At 45.9% G+C, this 14,379-nt stretch overlaps 1 long non-coding RNA gene and 1 other non-coding gene across 2 annotated transcripts in view; one reads left to right on the top strand and one right to left on the bottom strand.

Moving 5' to 3' along the window:
- Positions 1–4,657, bottom strand: part of LOC133072658 (uncharacterized) — a 43,508-nt gene extending 38,851 nt beyond the window's left edge. Inside the window, exon 1 of the long non-coding RNA XR_009696788.1 lies at positions 4,393–4,657. This is a non-coding gene — a long non-coding RNA (uncharacterized LOC133072658). The remainder of the gene's footprint in view (positions 1–4,392) is intronic.
- TRNAG-UCC (transfer RNA glycine (anticodon UCC)) lies at positions 1,002–1,074 on the top strand. The gene has a single exon. It is a non-coding gene; the product is annotated as a tRNA-Gly (tRNA).
- Positions 4,658–14,379: the final 9,722 nt, after the last annotated feature.

Genomic DNA, 14,379 nt, shown 5'->3' with positions numbered 1-14,379 from the left:
CTCCCCAATAGAAGAGGTTGCCTACTCTTTCCTCTGGTCCAAGAAATGCACTCAGTGCTTGTTCACTTCACTCATGTCTGACTCTTTGTGACCCCATGAACTGTAGCCCACCAGACTCCTCTGTCCATGGGATTCTCCAGGCAAGAATACTGGAATGGGGTGCCATACCCTCCTCCAGGGGATCTTCCTGACCCAGGAATTGAACCAGCATCTCCTGCATTTGCAGGTGGATTCTTTACCCACTGAGTCACCTGGGAAACCCATGAAATCCACTACCAACTGAGAAATAAAGCTGCTCCAAGACATTTGGGTAGGGAATTATAAAAATCCTCCGTATAGGAGGGAATTACACATGCAGTGTTTAGGCAAAACAGTAACTCCATTTATAAAGGTAATTAATTTTCCCAATCTATTCCAAAAGGATTTGCTAGCAAGGGGTACAACAGAAGAAATAATTAAGGCAGAATGTTTCTAATTTTCATATTTGAGGAGAGAAATGGAAGGAGTTAGCTTGCTTATGAAATTAGAACTTTAAAAAGTGTGACACATCTTATTAAAATACTCATTTTAAGAAATGCTGTTTTTAACCCTTTGTTAAAGGAGTGAAAGTGAAAGTGACTCAGTCGTGTCAGACTCTTTGTGACCCTGTGGACTATACAGACCATGGACTTCTCCAGGCCATGGAGTGGGTAGCCTTTTCCTTCTCCAGGGGATCTTCCCTACCCAGAAATAAAATCCAGGTCTCTCACATTGCAGGCGGATTCATCTCCAGCCGAGCCACAAGGGAAGCTCAAGAATATTGGAGTGGGTAGACTATCCCTTCTCCAGCGGATCTTCCCGACCCAGGAATCAAACCTGAGTATCCTGCATTGCAGGCAGATTCTTTACCAACTGAACTGTCAGGGAATCCCATGATAGGAGAGAAAGTATACCCTAAAGCAGTGAGATGATTGTTTCAATACTGTGCTTGTTTAAACTTAAAAATCTCTAATTCTGGGACTTCCCTGGTGGTTCAGTGGCTAAGACTCTGTGCTTCCAATGCAGGGGGCCCGGGTTCAAACCCTGGTCAGGGAACAAGATCCCATGTGCTGTAACTAAGACCTCATGCAGTCAAATAAATAAATAAACATATATTTAAAAAAAAAATCTCTAATTCTACTTGTTAATGTGACACTTAGTTCCAGTACCTAAATGCAACATGCAAGTTTTGTATGTGCTGTGCTGTGATAAGTGGCTTCAGTAATGTCTAACGCGATGCCATGGACTACAACCCGCCAGGCTCCTCTGTCCATGGGATTTCCCAGGCAAGAATACTGGAGTGGGTTGCCATTTCCTCCTCCATGGGATCTTCCTGATCCAGGGATCAAACCCGAGGCTTCTGTGGCTTCTGCATTACAGGCAGATTCTTTACCGCTGAGCCACCGGGGAAGCCCCAGTTTTGTATAAGGATGTAAATTTCATTCTCATGTTTTCAGTGGCGATTTTCAGTAGACTATCTTGTGGTTCATTTGTTGAAGAAAAACACATTGTTTTATTGTCTTCTTAGTGCGTGCTCACTCAGTCGTGTCCGACTCTTTGTGACCTGATGGACTATAGAGCCGGCCAAGCTCCTCTGTCTGTGGAATTTTCCCGGCAAAAATATTGGAGTCGGTTGCCTACTCTAGGGGATCTTCCCTACCCAGGGTTAGAACCCGAGTCGCGTGTGCCTCCTGCTCTGGCAGGTGGATTCTTTACCACTGTGCCACTTGCAGAGCCCCTTCTCAGAGAGTATTAACTGTAAAAATGTGACGTGCTAAGTCGCCTCAGACAATAATGAAATCTAAGAGGTCTTTTTATTGTTAATTTTTACTTTATCTTATTTTTCATTCAGTCATTTAATTATTTTAGCTGTACTTGTGGCTTGCAGGTTTCTAGTTCCCTCACCAGGCATGGAACCTGAAGTCCTGTAGTGAAAGCTCTAAGTCCTAACCACTGGACCAGCGAATTCCCAGATTTTAATTTTGTAAAGGTTGGACGTCTTGACCAACCCTTTATTATCTTATATTATAGAATAATAAATACCATGTTTCTTCAGCCTAATTAATGATCAAGCTCATGTATGTTGAACTTAAAGGACATTTTCGTTTTAAGGGTTTTTTTTTGGTTTGTTTGTTTAACTTGTCCATAGTTTTCTTTCTTGGTGACCATGATAAATGCAAAAATGTACATGTGTAATTCTGTACACTGATGACATAGTATATTGTTTTCTTTTCCCCCAGTGTGTTAGCTAATATGTGTTTAATTCACGGCTGAACTTTTAAAAGGAAAAAAATTATTTTATTGATGAAATATGCACTTGGTAAAGTAATAAAAAGAATGAGCACAATGCTTCACCTGTAAACACATGCAAATGTTAGCACACGACGCCTGTATATATTCAAGAAATATTTATTCAAAGATATGTGAATGAAAAGGAAATGTTTTCCCCTTTGTTCCACTTCACAGTAATATTGCAGAGAAACACTTCAAATAACTGTCAAAAATTTAAATTTACTGTTCAAATTTTAACGTTTTTAATCTACATTTCACCCTTAGCTCACATAGTTTGGGAAAGGAGTAGAGGAGTTGGTCACCGTCAGTTCAAACAATGCATCACCTTGTTTAGGGGAGAAATTAACCGAATTTGAATGGCCAAGTAGTAAAAATAAAACAAAGACATTCTGTCCATTCAATGCAAAACTCCTCAGCAAAACTGGCATCGAGGAATATCATGAAGAGACTCAACATATGAGCATAAGTATTGCTTACTTATGACTGTGCATCAACATCCATTTTGAAGACCTTAAAAAAGATGGATCTAGCTCTCTTCTGGATCCGTGTTGAAGAGAAGTAGACTTATGGTCTGAGGAGGAGACACACAGGGGCTTAAATCCTACGCGATGATGTTGGAGCCAGTTTATGATCCCGGACCGGGACGAGTGCTGACTTCTACGTCAGGCTTTTATTTCACTGCATTCGCCGGGGAACAGTCTAAGCTCTACGTGTCCAGGTGACGCGGGGAGCAGCGTCTGGACGACCGACCGACCAGCTGGGCCGGGACGGGGGACAGCGAGCGCGTCCCTGCTTATACCCGCCCGGACACAAAGCGCCGTCCTCGGCCTGCAGCCCAGTCAGCCCGCGGCTCGTGTTGCCCGCCGCCCAGCGAAGGGAGCCCGGTGCCCCTCCGGTGGACACCGGTGAGCGGGAACGAAAAGCAACGAGGCTCAGGGCGGCGGCGCCGGGCCTGCTCCATGCGCGGCCCGTCGGGGCCAGGCGGGGTGCCCACAGCAGCCCGCAGTCGCCCGCGAGACCCGGTGGCGGCGGCGGCTCTGGAAGCGGTGCGCGCGGGATCCCTCCGCCGCCCGCGGGTCCTTCCGCGCCAAGTAGTGCGCGGCCGGCTGCTTCCGCAAACGCGGGCCCGGCCAGGACGCGTCCACGGCCCCCTCGGTCGGGCGCCGTGAGGGCGGCGGGGCTGAGGCGTGAGGGGTGAGCGGGGCGGGGTTCTCAACTCGGCGCGCCCGCTCAGGAGACACACGTTTCCAACTGAGGAGCCGCGGCGGTGGGCCCGGTTAGTCAGGGAGCGACCGTGCGGACAGGCTCCTGCGAGCCGCGGGAGGCCGTGGAGCCGGGGAGGCAGGTGTCCCGGCCGGCCGCCCCGCCCCCACCGCCGGCCGGAAGAGGAAGCAGCCAGGCCGGGCCCCGCGGGGCCACCCGCCGGGCCTCGCGGGGCTGGGGGAGGGTGCCCTGGCTCCAGGAGGCGCGTGACCTAGTTCGTCCCCAAGTGGATTTGACAGGTTGTCAGCCCGTCTCCCCGCCCCCACCGCCTTCCGGGTCCTTCTCCCTCCCTTCCCCCAGCGCCGGCGCTGGGCCGGGCGGCCGACGGCGCGCTGCGGCTCAGCCGCCCATTGGTCCTCTCGCCTCCACGCCGCGACCGCACCGCCTTCGCCCCTGGCTCGGATTCCCATTCGCCCGGGGCCCCGCCCCCGCCCCTACTCCCTTCCCATTGGCCCTCGAGCGGCCCCGGCGCCCCGCCCCCACGCCGAGTCGTTCTCCCATTGGCTCCACGCCCGTGGCCCTGCCCCGTTCCGCCCCGGTTCGCCCTTCCATTGGCCTCGCGCCCGCCGCCCCGCCCCCTCCTCGGCGGCCTTAACCCCCATCACTCTACTCTCGGGGAACTGAGCCCGGGAAGGTGTCTTAGCTCTCGGCTCATGCGGGCGTCCTCAGTCACCAGCGTCCCTCCCGCCCCCTTTCCGCTCCTGTCTCGCCTCTTCTCCTCTCTCAATAGCTAACATTTCCACTATGTCTTTCTCCCCGCGTCGCTTCCGTCGTCCGGGAGCCCGAGCCAGGAGCACCCCGCCCTCCTGCCCCGCCTACCCTGGGTCTCCGCGTCCAGCGCTGCCTGCGCGCTCGCCTCCTGCCCCTTTCCTCCTTTGCGTCACTTCGCATTTTCCTTTTCTTTCCTGAAATCTCTTGCTCACTCCAGGTTTCCTCCCGGGGTCCAGTCCGTCAGGTTTTCACCGCGCCCCCTTTCTCCGCCCCACGCCTCCATTCTCTCGTCCCCTCCCTGGCTTCACTGCCTTCCCACCCTGCCTTCCCCTGAACTCAACGTAAAGGGGAGAGGCAGGGATAAACAGAGAAATAGCAGCGTTGAGATGGTTATTGCTTTGCGTCTTTGAAACGGAAAATGAACTGAAACGCCCAGATCCACCCAGCCCTGGGATCGAGACTGAGTTCTTAAAGGACCATGTGAGACTAGTATGACAAACTTGATTAGTAGCAACATAACCAGTTATTTTTCCTTGAGGAATCTACTCTTAATATCTGTTGTTTATGCAATACGGTTATCTGACAGTTTAAGGAGTGTGTGTGTGTGTGTGTGTGTGTGTGTGTGTGTGTTTAATTTGTGCCAGTTTTGTTAAGTGTCTGCGTTTGTCTGTAAGGATGAATTGTCTGAAAGAGCTGAGGGTTGGAGCAAATCCCCACACAAGTCTTTTACTTTCCTGCAGGAGAGCCCTTGATTATTCAAATGAGGACACTCCGGTAGCTTTCCCAAGCTTATGAAAGAGGGCGGTTGATATCGAACTTAAACCCAGGTCAGACTCCAGCGCTGCATGGAGAGATTCCATCAGACTGGTGCGTCTAACCCCCGTTCCACCTGTCACAGAGGGTCTTTACAAAGCTCCTTCAGTGGCCTCCAAGGTTCTGCCTTAGAGGATCCTGGTTGCCTCTCCTGCCTCTGGTTACTGCACCCCAAGAACAGTGACTTCTTGCCACAGGGCCTTTGCACTTGGCTGCTGTTTCCTCATGTCACCCCGGGAGGTACTTCTCACCCTGTATGTAGCGTGATCAGTTACTGCCATATCACCCTGTTACTTCCTTCAGAGTATGAGCATGGTCTGGAATCATCTTGTTTATTTTCCTGTCTGGCCCCCTGGACACAGGTGCCTTTTTGGTGTTTTTCCAGAGCTGTATCTCCAGGGCACAAAGTAGGCACTTTGTAAATCCTTGATGAATAAATACGAACGGAACATTAGCTGTGGTCAAGTGAGCTAACCAGACTGTCCTTTTAGTCTGGTTCCACCAGAGTTGTATAGACACACCTATAAGTGAGTGAGCTGGAAAATGGCTCTTCTGTTGGTCACTATTCTGTCTTTGTGTGCTTTATTTCTGGCTGTTCTCTGACAAGGAGAGTGAGAGACAAGGCCTGTGGCCCCCAGGCCACCCACTTGCCCCCCTCTTCTCCAGCTGTCACACCGTGTGCTCGGTGCCTGCTCTCACCCTGACCCCAGGTGGGTGGATACTTGGCTGGCAGCGCTTTCCTCCTCCAGGGCAGTCTCAGAGGCGCTTTGCTTGGCCGAAGGGAAGGAGTCAGTGTTGCCATGAGGCTCTGCTGGGCAGCTGGGGCCCTGTCCTGGGTTCAACCTTAAGCAGGAAAGCAAAATAGGAAGACGCCCCTTCTAGTTTCCCCTTCCTTGGTCTCCCTGAGACGTACTGCTGGGGTTCCGCTCAGCAGTGAGCGCTCTGGACCCCTGCACAGGGTTGCATCCTCTACCTGCTTAGGCCCAGAGAACCCCGGGTAGGTTGCTGGAAAGATGAAATCTAGTCCTAAGTACCCCAAACAGGCAGTGTGAGTCTGGGCAAGTTTAGTAACTCCCTGGTTCTCGGTGTCCTCATCGTTCTTTGCCTCTGTTGTTTGCTCATAGTTTTAGAGATACATCTCATGGAAACTGTCAGCCCAAAGGGCAGTCCCACGGCTTCCCCTCAGGGCACAAAGAGGCTGCTGGTGCCATAACGCCAGTAGTTCCTAATTTAGGTTCACTAGGGGACAGTGCACTTCCCATCCTGCATTCTAGGCCAGAATCCTCCAGTTCACTCTGCTTGGACCCCCTGGCCCGGGCCTTCAACCAGTGACTGGCCAGGAGAATGGAAAGCCTTGATCAGGTTAAACTAACCAGCCAACCAGAGCATATCCTTAAAGCAAGGGTGGGGTCACTTCCTGATAAGTGAGTGTAGAACTGAAGTCTACTTAATTTTAGATACTGGGGTGCTGATAGGCGTCTGCAGTACTCCTGTAAGTAATTAGCTCAGGGCCAGGCAAACGGGGCCAGCTAATAAATGGTAGCCACTGCTGTTGTAGCAAAGACAAGGCTGTGTGGGAGGAAATTCATCTTCATCTCAGATCACTAATCCACCACTAACCACTAGCTTTGTGACTTGAGACAAATGATGGAAATCGTACCATTTTTACAAGTGGAAGAGGACTTAGATGTCATAGGGTTCAAGCCTTCACTGGGCAGACTTGGAAACTGACCCCCACCCCCCCACACACACCCTGAAGATTAGTTTGGGTCTCAGTTTCTGCGTCTATGAAGTGGGTCTGATCACATTGGTTCTGGCTACTCTCACAGTGTCTATGTGGATCAGATGAGGTAATGTTTCTATAAAGGGCTCAGTGTTAGTCGCTCAGTTGTGTCCAGCTCTTTGTGACCCCACAGACTGTAGCTCACCAGGCTCCTCTGTCCATGGAGTTCTCCAGGCAAGAATACTGGAGTGGGCTGCCATTTCCTTCTCCAATAAAGGGCTCAGGAAAGAAACAAAAATGCTGTTTTTATGCAAGACATTTTATTATTAATGTAGTAATAATGCGTTAGTAAGAGAAGAAAGGGATAGTATATTCAAAAGATAAGCTTACTTGCCTCAAAGAGATGAATATTAATACTTACAAATAAGGAAGGGGTGTGTCTGGTTAGGTGAAGTGGGGGAGGTGTGAGGTGAGGACTGCTGTTCCCTTAGGGAGTGGTGTAGGGAGTGGCTGTGAGGGTGGGGAGGGCTGGTGAGGTAGTTGGTTATAAACTGAAGTTATCTCTCCTTGAGTGACTTTTGAGAAGAGGAAGGTCATTCACTCAGGAGGACACATCTAGATTTCAAGGTAATCTTACATTTCTTACAGAGGACCAGATCAGGTCCTCTGCTAAATTGATGCCAAGACAGGATTTTCATGCAAGAGACTGATAGGAGGAAATAGCCACAAGGGAAGGAAGGGGAGAGAGTTGGAGGGGGCAGAGATCTGACCCCTGGGATGGGGAGGCGGAGCCTGTCAGTAGATCAGCAGGTCTCTGCCTGCCAGGCGGCTCTGAGAGGGCTTTGAGACTGACCAGAGTGCCAGTCCCTCTGAGGAGCCAGGTTCCCTTTGAGGAGCGTGCTGGTGGATTCCAAGGAAGGTGAGGAGGCATTCAGTTCCTCTGCCTGTAGCAAGGGATGGGAGTTGGGTGTTTACACAGCCCCACACCATCCAGGAGGTTTCAAAACAACTTCCTTCATTCACTCACTCCGTAGGCTGATCATCTACCCAGTGTCATGAGTCAGTGGCTGTAGCAAGAGATGCATGTGACTCTTGTCTTTTCTAGTTATCTTCCGTCTACTTTCTAATATCTCTAAAGGACAAGTTTGCCTGATTGAGATTCCTTGCCTGTTGGCCAAGTTAATTCCTGGTATCTGGGTAGTTCCTAACACTGAGTTGGCACGGAATACATGTTCAAGTTGGGATACTGAATCCAAACGTCCCCCACTCTTACTTGAAATATAAATGGCTACATTTACTTCTAGAACTCTCCACAGTTTACTATGAAGAATGAAGAAAATTTTGGACTCAGCACTTCTAGAAACCCATTATTTCGTTAAGTTCAAAATAAGAGAGTTCAGTAGAAGAAAAACTTTATGAAAATAAAATGCTGAAGAGATCAGAAGAGAGTGGAAGAAAGAAGAGAAATTTAAGAAAAAAAAAATTTTTTTTTTTTGGCCACTTGGTTTGTGGGATCTTAGTTTCCAGACCAGGGATAGAACCCAGGCCCTTAACAGTGAAAGTATAGAGTCCTAACCACTGAACCACCGGCAAACTTCCAAAGGAGGAGAAACGTAATTTATGAGAAGGAAATCCAGATCTTGGGGAGAAAATAGAGAATCATGTTTCTAAAACTGCCAGGGGGAAAAAAAAAAACAAAACTCACCCAAGATGGAAAAGAATAAGGTTGAGCAGGCATTTCAAGAAGCCAGAGACAACCGGCAAAGAATATTAATTACTTGTTGTAATGAGAGCCCATTAAACTGATGGAGAAGTAGAAACCATGGGCAAAAAAAAGTGAATTGGTTGCTTAGGGGTTTGAAATAAACCAAGTGAAAAGACAACACAGAAAATAAAATGTCAGCGGGAGGAGAAAAGCAATTATATCTAATGAATTTGTAATATAATAGAAAATGGAGTAAAATGAAACAAACAATATTTTCTCTGAATAAATGTTGTATTACTATTTCTATATTTCAAGTCATTGATGATATTCTCATTCTCTACTACTTAGTGCCTATCATCGTATAGGGCAAAATAAACATTTGCACAGAAATAGGAAAGCATCATTTCAAACTGTGACATTAACACCTCAGTCTCTATGGATGGACCTCTGTGATGTGATGCTGAACATCTGAATACAGACTAAATTTCAAAGAAAAGCTCACACAACTCAAAAGCAAAAAACAAACAATGTAATTTAAAAATGGACAGAAAATCTGAACATTTTTTTCCAAGAAGACATAAAAACGCCAACATTTGAGTACATGAAAAGATGTTCAACAACACTAATCATCAGAGAAATGTAAATCAGAATGGGGAGGGGAGGGATAAATTGGGAGACTGGGACTGACATATACTCACTATTATATACAAAATAGATAAGTCACTGCTCATTTACTGCTATGTATACAGTAGATATCTGATAAGCACCTATTGTATAGCATAGGGAACCTTACTAAATATAATGGCCTATATGGGAAAATAATGTTAAAATCGATAAATGTATACATATAGCTGATACACTTTGCTGTACACCTAAAACTAACACAACATTGTAAATCAACTATACTCCAATAAAAATTTAAAAGAGAAAATCATAATGGGCTATCACCTCCCACCTGTCTATTATCAAAGAGACAGGGACTTCCCTGGTGGTCCAGGGGCTAAGACTGCTTGCTCTCAGTTCAGAGGGCCCAGGCTCGATTCCTCTTCTGGGAATTAGATCCCACATGTTGCAACTAAGAGTTCACATGCTGCAACTAAAGATCCAGCATGTCACAATGAAGATCAAAGGTCCTGTGAGCCGCAGCTAAGACCCCATGCAGCAAATAAATAGATAGCAGAAGAAACAAAAGACAATGGTAAGTGTTGGTGAGGATGTGGAGAAAAGTGACTTATGCACCTCTGGTAGGATGTAAATTTGTGCAGCCACTATGGAAAATAGTATGGAGATTTCTCAAAAACTTAAAAATAGAACTGCTGTATAATCCAGCGGTTGTACTTCTGGGTATTTATTGGGGAAGAACAGTTTTAATCACTATCTCGAAAACATGTCTGTACCCATATGATCATTGCGGCATTATTTTCAATAGCCAAGCCGTGGAAACAGCCTGAGTCCAACAGTAGATGAATGGATAAAGAAGTGGTATAGATACACAGTGGACTATTAATCGTCCATAAAATGGAAGGAAATTCTACCATTTGCAATAACAGGGATGGACCTTGAGGGCATTATACTAAGTGATATAAGCCAGAGAAGGACAAATACCATATGACCCACTTATATGAGGAACAACAACAGCAAAGAAATGAAAACTAATTCAAATACTGAGAACCAATTATCGATTGCCAGATGCGGAGACATTGGGGGTACATGTGGAGAGTGGGCAAAATGGGTGAAAGAGGTCAAAAGTACAGAATTCCAGTTATCAGACATGTGTGTCCTGGGGTGTAATAACATGGTGACTCTAGTTAATATTGTATATTTGAAATTTACCAAGAGGTTGTAAGCGTTCTTATCACACACACACACACACACAAATCGGGGACTTCCCTGGTGGTCCGGTGGTTAATATGCCTTACAGCTCTTGGGCTTGGATCGAGTTTGCTGCAACATGATGAAACGCACCGAGGAGGTCAGAATCATGGGTAAATACGGGACTGATCCCGGTGCCTCCCTCAGGAAAATGGTGAGGAAAATTGAACTCAGCCAGCACGCCAACTCCACCTGCTCCTTCTGTGGGAAAACCAAGATGACGAGACGCGCTGGGATCATCTGGCTCGGTGGTTCCCGCATGAGAGCAGTAGCTGGTGGTGCCTGGACCCACAGCACCACCTCTGCCATCACAGGAGAATCAGCCGTCAGAAGACTGGAGGAACTGAAGGGCCGGCAGGAGCGTCACCATTTGATCATGCTGCTGCTGCTGCTGCTAAGTCACTTCAGTCGTGTCCGACCCTGTGCGACCCCATAGACGGCAGCCCACCAGGCTCCCCCGTCCCTGGGATTCTCCAGGCAAGAGTACCGGAGTAGGGTGCCATTGCCTTCTCCCGATCATGTTGCTAGCCTGTAATAAATGGGTTAATTTATATAACAACAACAGAAAAGAAGATGCCTGCCAATGCAGGGGCCTTGGGTTCAATCCCTGGTTGGCGAACTAAGGTCCCACATACTGCAGGGCAACTAAACCTGTGTAGCAAAAATCCCATGGGCCGCAACTAAGTCCCGATGCAGCCAAATAAATAAACACATTTTTCTTAAAAAAAAAAAAAACACCACTTGTAACTATGTGTGGTGATACATGTTAGCTATTCGTTGGTGATTGTTTCATGATATATACCTGTGTCAAATCATTCTGTCATATATCTAAAACTAATATGTCAATTATATCTCAAGCGAGACTAAATTTCAGTAACATCTGGGTATATTTCCAAATGTTTTCTATTTAAGTTTCAGAAATTATAGGAAGTGCAGATTTTTCTCAGGTTAAAATCTAATGTAGGAAAAACTTTCAGGTCTTTTTGTAAACTGTTTTTCACATGAGACAATATTGCAATGGATTATTACAACTTCTGTAAACAAATTGCATTAATAAAATTGAGGGAGAAGGAGGTTTTCAATCAAAGTGAATGTAGGAATGAAACGTGAAGCGTGTATTATTTGGCATCTACATAGGCAAGACCTCTACTCGCTGCTGGGGGTGGGGGCGGGGGGGGTGCTCGGCCAGAGCTTGGGGTGCTTCCCTGGAGAGCAAGCTCAGGCACGCAGCCACAGTGGGGGTCTCTGCAGTGCTAGTTTCTGGAGTCAGTGAGCACCGGAGACAATACACAGGGGTAAAGATGTTTTTAAAATGTGTAATGATTTGGATATGAAAATGTTTTCCGTTGCGCGTTCAGTGAAGTTCAGAGAGGTGCTTGCTGGAATCCACTTCTCCTTTCTGATGCATTCATCGAGTTAGAAGAAAACTTATGGAAATAGCCATGATTTTGTTTTTCACCTGTGTGATGAATAAAACGGCATCTCAAATCTGTGCTTTAATACAGAAAGACTGCCACTGTAGTCTCTCTTACTTAGCTTCATAGTAACCAAAAGGAAATTCAGTGCTAGAGTGTCTGAATTCTCTTTCGGTCTTTCCATGTGTAGAAAGTTTGAATTTCCAAGCCCCAAACTCAATGTGTTGAAAAGGTTTCTATAATTAAGTGATCTTAAAATTTCTTTTTCCAGTTCCCTTTCTCCCTGATGGTAGAATATTTCATTTAGTTAATTCCAGATAAATTTAGTCCCTTCACGGTTTTTCTTGATCAGTCTTCAATTATTTTTTAATTGTAGTTGATTTACAGTATTGTGTTAATTTCTGCTGTATAGCAAAGTGATTCAGTTATACATATGTATATTCTTTTTCAGAATGGTTTATCACAAGATATCGAACATGGTTTCCTGGGCTATACAGTAGGGCCTTGCTGTTTATCCATTCTGTATATAATAGTTTGCATCTGCTAATCCCAAACTCCCAGTCTATCCTTCTCCCACCCCACCACCCCACCCCACTTGGCAACCACAAGTCTGGTCTCTGTGTCTGTGAGGCTACTTCTGTTTCTATATATACATAGAGAAATATATATATATATATATATATATATAAAATTGTGTATATGTCTGTGTGTGTGTGTATCTGTCTGTCTAGGGGAAAGGAGATGGTAATGTTACAGTATGATTTCTTCCCAAGTAAATTATCGAAAAAATCACTTGTGTATCAAAGTTAGGGCATTTAAAAGATACTAAGTTACATTATTTGACTTACATATGTCTTGGATCTATAACTAAAACATTCTCTGTGAGCAAGAGCCATCTTTATTTTATTTTGCAAAATGAATATGGCTTTTTGCCTAATTTAGAAAACACTAATTGTACATTTCCCAAGGGCCATTTTGAGACATACTTTCTTCATAATCATAGGGGTTATGTCTATGAAAACAACACAACAGAGGAATTTGATTGGGGCAATAAAATAATGAATAAGAGAATGGGTTTTCCACTTCTATTTATTGTGTAACTTTGCCCACTCACTCAATTTCTCTGAAGCTCAACCGTGTCTCCGGCAGCTGAGCGATAACAAGCTTCTTTCTCCTAGGTTTGTTTTGATGATTAAATAAAATGCGTACAAAGTACTTTTGAGATAGTTAACTATCTCTGTCATAATCACTATGATTATGGAATTTGAGACTCTATGAGAACAATATGGAACCTGAGGGCAGGGGAGAAACATGACAGCATTTAGTTATATTTGCTAAGATTTAATATTGAAGACAAAACAAGGACAGACGTACCCACGGAGGATGTTGTATAGATCTGAAGTTTGTAACAGCGAGTCTAGTTCTGTACCTTTTCATCTACCATCCATTGTTCACTAACAGATTCTCAGGATTTCACTTCCGGGTTTCAGAGAATCTTTGCCTGCTGTAAGACAGCTGTTTCTTGCGTTTGGTTCTCTCTCCAAATGCTTAAGCCTTTTTGATTCTAAGAGACTGCAGCCTCCCATCACCTCACTTCTACCCCGACATGCTGCTCTCTTCCCAGAGGCAGAGAAACTCAGATGGCTAAGTGGGAAAGGCTTTGGGTAACATGTTCTGGCTCTACTCAAACCCCTCTTTATTGCCCAGGTCACGGGCTTCCCTGGTGGCTCAGACAGTCCCTGGGTTGGGAAGATCCCCTGGAGGAGGGCATGACAACCCACTCCAGTATTCTTTCCTGGAGAATCCCATGGACAGAGGAGCCTGGTGGGCTAGAGTCCATGTGGATGCAAAGAGTTGGACACAACCGAGCGACTCAGCACAGCACCTTGTCATAATCACAGCCTGGCCGGTACACCCTGGTGCCAGGTGCTCCCCACTGCTCGTCTCCTACTCCAGAGCTGTGTGTGGTTCTGAGGAGTGTGTTCTTATCTTTTGTTATACGTGCCAAGGATGTATATTGCCTCCCACCTCATTTTCTTCTTTTATATTGATTTTTTTGCCTTACTAGTCTCCCTTTTTCCAAGTAATCACAACAGAAATGAGTGGCCACTCCTTTAAGCTGAAACTGATGTTCTCAGATTGTTAAAGTGACATCTGAATAGAAATTCACATATATAAGAATTCATGCAGGAATACTCAAAATAGTTGAGAAGAGATACCTGCACTTTTTTTTTTTTTTTTTTTTTTACATTCCCCAAATCCAGTTACTCAATTTAAAAATCTTTAATGGGATTGAATCTTGCTTTTCTTGGAGGGAAGGTACAGAACCTGATGGAGAGAAACAGGAAATGAAAAAAGCCAAGAATCTGAAAGTAAGTAAATCAAGGAGGACGACTCTGCTTATGGTTCTTTATACGTTGTTTTTAACAAAGAAATGGACTCAAATAGCACCAAACTTGGAGGCAACACAAGGCAAGCATTCATTTTTGGGGGTGGCAGCGCCCTTCTTAGCGACCCCACTTTATTGAGGATGTTGCCACTTATTTGTTCCAAGGGCTCCCTTTTTC

This window comes from Dama dama, chromosome 18, assembly GCF_033118175.1.
Source record: "Dama dama isolate Ldn47 chromosome 18, ASM3311817v1, whole genome shotgun sequence".
Classification (NCBI taxonomy): Eukaryota; Metazoa; Chordata; class Mammalia; order Artiodactyla; family Cervidae; genus Dama; species Dama dama.
Note: the sequence above shows the minus strand (reverse complement) of the source record. Positions and strands in the feature narration are given on the sequence as shown.